This window comes from Falco rusticolus, chromosome 1 (genome assembly GCF_015220075.1).
Source record: "Falco rusticolus isolate bFalRus1 chromosome 1, bFalRus1.pri, whole genome shotgun sequence".
NCBI classification, from domain to species: Eukaryota; Metazoa; Chordata; class Aves; order Falconiformes; family Falconidae; genus Falco; species Falco rusticolus.
Window position 1 is genome coordinate 11,935,787 of NC_051187.1, and position 8,889 is coordinate 11,944,675.

An 8,889-nucleotide genomic window follows, 5' to 3' on the forward strand; every position below is an offset into this window, starting at 1 on the left:
CCCCGGGCCAGGTGGGTGCCAGCAGCACAGCTCACTGCAGCAGGTTACTCTGCCACAGCCGAATCTCCACCTGGGCGTGGTTCCTGAATGGATGGAGATTGACAATTTAGCTGGAACCTTCTCGTGTTTCCACTTACCAGGAAGCACTTGGGACTCGATCTTATTTGTAAAACTCTCCAACACTTAATGAACACTCCAGATAACTCTTTGTCTTAATGTCCCTGGTTATCCCATAGTTGACTTTAGATACTTAACCCTTGGTGGCAGAGACCCTTCTGCAAGAAACCAGAAGCAAAGAAATGCTTTTGAGGATGTGAGGGAAGTGCAGGGTGTGAATCGGCCCCAAACCCAAACTACCCGGGCTAAGATAAACAGAAAAAAAACCCGGGATGGGGGCAGGGGGTAGAGGATCCAGCTGCTAGCAGACTGCGCTCTGATATGCCAGGCGCCACGTATTCCTTTCAAAGAAGTAACAAGGGGGTCGAGATTGATATTGTACATCCGCAGATAGGAGAGGGGTTAAAATATTTCCAGATCACTGAGTTTCTCAGTCTCCTGTTGTCCTTTCAAGTGTCTGTCAGGCAGCTTTGTTGAAAGCACTGCACTGATTTTTCTAGGTGAGAGTTCACAGATGAGCATTAAACATTTACACCCCGTTCACAGTTTGGTGTGTTACCCTCGTTAGTACCTTTTAAAACACATTGCAAAGTGCCCCAGTGCTGTCTGGGAGGATCCAATGGCTAAACCAGGATATTCCAGTTCTGAGTGCTTCCTGCCTGCTTCTGCACTGAGGATTAAATCCTTCACAGTGTATCCCCTTCCATTTGTGGGTTTAGCTTTTCATGTCGGTTTTGTTTGGTAAATTACAGGTACTGTTCTGTTGATTATGAAGTATTAACATAATTACAGTAATTATGTCAAATGATGCAATGCATGTAAACATGTAATTAGCATGCAGGGACAACACTGAGCAAAGTGATGACAACATGCAATAATGCAAAATGCCTCATTCTCCTGGTCATGTGCAGTGACACAGGCTTTAGAGCTCAGTGCCTTGATTATTTCTTTAGAAGGAGGTTTTCTTAGAATGTTTTGCTTCCTTCCCTCATACTGGAAAGAAAAGCATACAGGGAAAACACCGTATTGCTTTATTCCTCCGTGTGTTTGTATGTGCAACCCTCTGCATGCCCCCCAACTTACTGTATCTGATTTCCTTTGCAATATTCTGACTCTGCATTTGATAAAACAAACAAGTGCCCAGGCAGCTGCTCACGTTACGCTTTGGAACTTTTGAAACTGCCTGAAAACTGGGAACTTTTAAGACACAGAACAGTGTGTGCTATTTTGCAGTGGCTACTACCTCTGCCTTTCATTCTCCCCCGCTGAACTCAGAAAAGGCAGCGGCATTTAGTTCTGGGGACCCAGAAAAGTGACGGCAATGTGGGGGCTTTAAAAGCCCCTCCTGTCCGCAGTGCCTTCATGATGGTGATACAGCTCTTCATCTGGCCCAGGCTGACGAGTCTTACAAAGGAGCAAAGCCGGGGGTTGCGGCCGTAGAGCCAGGGTTTCTGGCTGCAGAGCCATGGCCAGGTTAAGCCCCCCCAGTTCAAAAGTGAGGGGCAGAGGGAGATAGGGAACCTCTGCGGCGAAGGGGGCTGCTCGGTTCGCTCATTTGCATCTCAATCCCCACAATGCTCTTCCGGCTACTCACAGCTATTCCATAGTAGTGCTCTTGGCTGGGATCTGGGAACACGCTCAAAGGGTGAGGCAGCTTTTGGATGCACTGAGCTGTTTTCTGTTTGAGCTGTGAAAAGCAAACATCTTTTCAAGAGAGAACATTCTGAACAGTAATTTTTTTGCATTTACAATTCAGAAAGGGTAGAACTTCACTGAAATCTGGGAGGAAAATATTGTATAATGGCAAAAGGAAACATAAATCCTCTGCAGCAAAGGCTTCACACTGCTCTGAAAACAGAAGCCACTGAGTTACTACACTGGCCTAATGTGGCAGGACTGGAGATACAGGTTCTGGAAACAGCTTCGTACACTCAAGACACTTGAACCCCAATAAAGCTCCACTGCCTTCCTCAAGGAGTAACTCAAAGATGAAGATCTACAGCTTCAATTCAGATGCTTGCTTCTAAATTACTTTAAATATTTACTTGTCACGGCTACCAACCCAGGCACAAACAGCACAGGCAGCTGCACGAGGAGAACCTGTTGAAGGAGAGATGACTAATTTGCTTCAGTGCTCAAATGTGCAGATCTGGAGAAAACAAAATCAAGCGGTGATTAGAGATGGGCTCAAGCTCAGGTCTGGATTTACATTTTCTTCAAAGCTGCATTTAGATCCTAGATATTAGGGACAAAACTCTCCTGCCAAGCCGGGACCCAGCCCGAAGGCATAGTAAGGGCACTTTCAGATGCAGGATTTCGGGTTAAGCACATCTCAGCTGAACACGCAAAGCTGGTTTAAACAGTGTGGCAGAGCTAATCTGTTGAAAGGTCTCACTCAGCCCTGCTGTCCCGAAGGGAATATGTATGGGAGAACTGCAAACTCTTTGAGAGTCTTGCTGGTCATTACCCAGCCCATGTGTGGGTTTCACCATGTGTCCCTGTGTTTTGCAACTCCCAACCAGCTCCTTCTCAGCTGATTTATTTTCACGCTACTCAGCTTGCAGGAGGTGAATCAGGTCCTGTGGTTACAGAGCAGACCCAACGGCTAGTGCCTGGTGTGCAGCCCCTCGCTGGCTGCCAGGAAGGGAAATCTGAAACTTTACAGGAGGAGGAGGAAGGAGGAGAAGCAGGGTATTTTCTGGAAAGGCAAAGCCATAGCTAAACAGCATGCATGTCAAAACAGGAGGGAAAAGAGAGCAGTCTAAGAATTCCAACAAGCGACAGAGGGGACAATAGAAAATTAATAGAGGAGCAATAAGAAATAAATAGTATTTGAAAGGTACATCCAGCGGACAGGCAGGAGTAAGCAAAATAACAAAACAGGGAGAGGTTCAGCAGCTGAACAGACAGTGGGAAATCTTTGTGTGTGGTGAGGGGGGACTGTGTTACTTGCTTTCATGAAATTAAAATCAGTAATGAAAATACACTCATCCTTTCTAACTAAACCCTTCTGTTTATTCCTGCTTACTTCTGTTAATACTAATATCTGAGCATAGCTCCTATTACTCCTAAATCACTACTACTCACGTCTCGCTTTTCTCATTTTCATTTTAAATGGAAAAGCTTTGGCCTTTGCAATGTAACAGAAAACGACGTGCATTTAAAGAAAAATAAGCAAATCTTTCCCAGAAGAAGTTAAGTGTTAACTGCATGCCTGCAATCAAGTCGTAGGACAGCAGTATTTCTGGTGGAACAGTGTCAATATAGAGATTGCATTTTAAAGAGTGAGGCAGCATTACAGAAGCGTTGAAAGAGGAGGCGGGGGAGCAAAGCTGCCCCTCTCCCCTTGGACACAGGCAGCTCGGAAACAAACAGCTCCCCACTGAACTGGCAGCTCCCGCTGCCAGCACAATTGAGCTTCCGCCTCTGGATGTTTGCATTAGGATCCCAACCGGCTCCCACCCAAATCAATGGATTTCGCTGTAGGCACAGAAGTGAGACTTAGGTATTTTCAGTCTAGTCAAATAAACAGAAAAACTCGGGGTTGGCGGGGGGGGGGGGGCACATGGGGGGAATCATTATTTGGACAAGTTAATTACAAGACATAGCACCAAAATACATAAATAAAAAAACGGAGATGCCCAGACTTGTGATGTGGCCAAACCCGTAGGTGTACCTGAAGCTACCACCTATCGGCTCGCTCTCGCTGCACGAGGGAATGTGGACACAGGGATGCTACCTCTGATAGCAGTGAAATTCATTTACCATGAATAGTTAGACATTTAAGGCAAATCAGTAGTTTGGCCAATGTGTATATATTTCTTTTTTAGATTGCTGACAAATAAATGTCTCTCTTTCCTCATCGGCTTTATTTCCATCTCACAGATACCAAGCAGGGTAAGACATGGGGCTAACGCTGGCCTTTGAGCAGGGAAGTCAGGGTGCTCTCCTCCCATGTGTCCCCCAGAGAAAATGGGGAGCGAAGCCCACCTGCAAGGCTCGGTAACTCAGCCCAGGTAAGAGCTGAATCACCTTCTGCAAGTGCCTGCCTCTCCGTGCTGACTGCAGAGGGAGACTACACTCCTGGCTAGCTGCTCTGAAGTTAAACACCTCAGCTAGCTGAAATACATGCAGATTAGGGAGGCTGAGTGAGGTGTAATCTTGGCCAAGGAGTCTAAAGTGGAGTAAGGATTACATCTATGCTCTGTGATGGTGCTAAAGCCATAGCTTTAAGATATCAAGGACCATTTTCCCAAACCACACAGCTTGGTTTTCATCAAGCCAAGGACCACAGCATCACTGTAGCAATGATTCCGGTGCTTTTCTCTCACCATTCCGCCCCCAAACACCTTAAACTCTTAAGCAACCCAGCCTATGCAGACAGGAATTTGCGTTTTGCTCTTTGCACATCAAACTGGAAAGCAATGAAGGGAATGATGTCTGGACCCAAGCAGCCTATTGAGAGGATCAGAAAGGTAACACAAAGCACAAAAGATGGCTAAGAAACACAGATCATTTGCCATCCCACACAGCAATGCTGTCTCAGGACCTGGGGACCCAGGCAGAGGATTTAGTGCCTAAGCCTAGAGACTCCTCTGGGTTGCAGGCATTAACTCATGCTTGCATGCCTGAGACAGGATAAAGCTGAAGTAAAAAAAAAAAACAACTCGAAAGAGGCCTCAGCATATTGTTGTTTTGGGGATAGTCCTGTGCATTTCATCCACAAGAATAAGTGTTTTCTTTTCATTTCACAATAACCTAGGTATTTAAAATGTCTGCCAAAAAGTACTCAGAAACCCAGCGTTTAATCTGAGGACTTTTCAAGAGGACCAGTTTATTTCTACCATCTAATGAACATTAATTTCCTGTTTTAGAAAACGTTATTTATGCCACTGGTGAAGCTGATATTTATCTTGATGTATATCCTCTTGGCTGGCTTAGTTTTTCATTTTCTCCAGTTCCCCCAGCCTGCGTGATCTCTGCAACCTGTAGACTCAGACTGTGCAACCAGCAGTCCTTCAAACCTACTCAGAAGTTTCCAGTACATGGTAGGAGAATATGCTAGCAGAGGACACAGGTCTGAATCCATTAGTGGTCACTTCTCATAATAAAAACAAAGCTAAAGAGAGTATTTGTAACACTGGTCTGAAAACAAGAATGTATTTTCCTTTCTGCTTCAGAATTGAGACAAAGCTAATGCAAGTTACACTAAACAAATCCAGCCCTTGCCAGGATAAACAAACATTTGCAGTGCTGCTTGCTACATGCCTGTCATGAAATAAAGACACTGACATGCATTTTAATGCAGCTCTCCTACAAATTGTGAAAAAATAATTGTGCACTGTGTATTCGTTGCTAGGTTACTAGAAGGAAAGAGAATATTTTTGCAGACATGATGAACTAACAAGGTAAATAATTCAACTTAATCATTTTCAAATTTCACACTTAATTTTCAACAGCGGGTCTTTTCAGAGCTCAGATCAACTTCAGATCTGGCAACGGTGATTTTCTAGAGCAAGGCTGACAAGCTCCTGTGAGCAAGATTTGGCCCATGGAGTAGTTTTTATACAACAAACTTTCCCCCTACCCTGAATACGATGGCAGTTTTACTAGAAAAAGGGCTGCAAGGTTTGCCCAGTTGTGACTAACAGCACAAGAATTTTCATTTCTTCTTAAACTCATTCACCAACTTAGTGATATCTTACCAAATATTGCAGCATTAACAGAGAAAAGACTAAGAAAGCTCTCTGTACATACCCAGTCTCTCTGCACCGTACTCCCGTCAGTGACATTCTGTGAGGAATAGCACTAACTGATTAAAGCAGATTGGGTATCGTCTAACTAATCCATAAATTCCGACATTATTACATATTTGCTTAAGGAAAAACAATGGATCAGATCACGAAATCAGATCTGTGCTGCTCTGCAAAGCAGGGTCCTTTGTGCTGCTTTGTGGCAGTATTTGCAGGGCAGATGTATCTGAAGGAAGGGGTAAAGGGCCCTGCACACCCCTGTCCCTTTTAGTGCCAGCTCAGCAGCAAAAAAAAACTCCTCCAGAGAGACCTGAAGCTCAGATGAGAATCTATTTTGCAAAGTTTCCAGATTACAAACAATGCATCTGTTGAAAGAGACTGATTTTTTCTTTGGTTCAAAGCATGTTTTGGCTATCATGGCTTTATTAGGTCAGATGACACTCTCATTCAGGTGCCAACAGGTCTGACGACAGAAATGCTCCACTGATCAAGTAGTAGACTGAGGAAAAGGTGAGTTAGGTTCTCTCTCAAAGTCTCCGCTCAGTTCCTTGCATGATGTTCTGAAAGTCATTTCTCTGTGTTATGATGCTGAATATAGTTGATGAGGAACTCTGAAAATCAGTTGGTGCAAATTCATGATGCTCTGCCAATTTATTGTTGCAAGTGCAGTGGCAAAGGCAAAACAACACGAAAGTCTGAAGGTAAGGGACCAGGCCTTGTTGAAGCTAAAAAATCTCAATTTGAAAGGTCCCAAGGACAGTGACAAGCCATGAAATCTAACAAAAACTGACAAGTAATGACTAGCAAATTAGAAAGTATTTTTACACTGAAACACCATGAAGCCAGAATAAATTTTAGTATTTTTAGAAGATGCTGTGGTCACCCAAACTTTCTTTCTTTTAGTGCTTTTGGGAGAAGTCCTTGAAGCAGTATGCAAGTATAAAATCTGAACTTTGCTATCTTGTTAATATATGTGCCTATGTATCTTCTGCTTTCTTGGACAGGATTCTGGCTGAAAATCCAACCAAATCCATTCAAGGGTAAAAAGACTAGTGTAAGACTTTGAAGGAAAGGGAATCCACCCTCCTGTGGATTTCACTAGATACTTGTGCTCCCATGAAGAACTGGAGATCTCTTGTTACATATAAAACTTTCTTATTCTTTTATTCCCAAGGGTCATGCTGACAAGACTGGGTTGGGCCTTATGTGGACCCAAATGCTTGAATGGACACAAAAATCTGATAGTCTGTAATTCCTCCTCCTAACAGTGACCTGCTTCGTGCTACCTACCATGTCTTCCAAGTAGATTTCTGGAGATTTCATTCATCACTTAGGCCAGATCCTGTTTTCAAATTATCTTTTGTTTAAACTGAAGGAATGAGATTACTTTCTTCTGTACTGGAAGATTTATCTCTTAGAAGTTTACAGTCTTTTTTTTTTTTTTTCCCTGTTTTATCAAAAAATGATGGACCATTTCAAGGGAAAAAAAAAAAGTAGAACTAACCCAAATGGTTGATTATCTTTGTATCTCTAGTTCTATTTCATTTCATGGCTCCCTCACTTCACAGCACTATAAACTTTTTGAATTGCCCTCTGTGATATCCACTCCTTCACTGTTGACCATTGCTCACTTATTCATTGCTTGTTGGATCAGCTGGGCACTTGCACAATCGAGTCTTTGTTATGCTTTCAGACAGGCTGCAAGTCACAATATTGAAGCAGCACAAGGACTGTTTCCTCTGCTGGTATTCTTCTTCCCTGGCATTTAGGAAGACAGCATCCTAAACAAATGAAAATGCATATAAAGTAATTACAACAATAACTCACACAACAGCTCTCATTTAACTGGCTACACAATGTCTTTTCCCCTTTAATTGTCATAAAGAGAGTGAAATATCCAAAAGTCTGAAGGGTTTTTGCAAGTTGGTCAATGGAGAAACAAGAATTTGCTGTTTTGAAAAGTGCAGCAGAGCTCAGGTTTGTTTAATGATGGCTGGTGGTACACAGTTAGCGGGGATCCTAGAAGAGCCGCTCTCTCCAACCAGTTAATTGGCCCAAACAAAACGGAATGTAGTTTTCTAACTAATAAGGACTGACAATAATGAAGAGCAACTGCAGGGACGGTGGGAAGATAAAGGAATGCACATACCAAGGTTCTGCAACAGTATGAAATGTCAAAGTTCAAGTTTACATGCATAGTAACCACAACTGGCACAGGGGTTGCTGGGTGCATAAATAATCTGAGAACCCAAGATGAGAACACTAACAAATACAACTTTATACAGTTGGAGGTTTTAAAACAAAATTAAACTTCTCACATGCATATACAGCTGCCCCAGTATTTAAATACCTGCAGGATCTGCTTCTTGGCCAATATTATCGATGGAGCTGGACACCTATACATCCTTGAACTCTGTCTCAATAGGCAGAGTATTGGACGTGGCACTAACATAGCAATGTCAGCAAAACACTATTTTTGGTTGATTTCACTTGAAGTCAAAATGAGGATCGTGGCTTCCCAGATAGTGAAATTAATCTCTCTTTTGCAGTAGAAAAAAAGAAGTACCTTATTTGGGAAGGGAAAGTTTAGATAGAAGTAGAAGTAGCTGGGTTGATTATGGAAAGAATAAGAGTATTCAGCAGAAGTAGACAACTAAGGATTTTGTCACAGGGAGGGAGAAGCAGAGTCTTTTGTGTATGGTGGTTTATTGCAGGCTCTAATGGCATCAGGATGATGTTACCAGGGAGCCTTTACACAATGAAATAATTTACTGTCATCTCTTATATCCTGCTAGCACAACAATGTGGTCTCCATAGACCTACTCCTAAAACAGTTTTGATAGCCAAATGCTATCTGTAATGTCACAGAAGATGTCATAACCCTACTTAAAAAAATTGACACAATTGTCCGTTTATTCACACAGAATTATTGTGAATTGGTAATGACCTTTGAAAGGATTGCTAGACAGACAGATTTGCTGAGGTCTAAAGGGCTCCAGACCTTCCTTTCCTTTCCCTC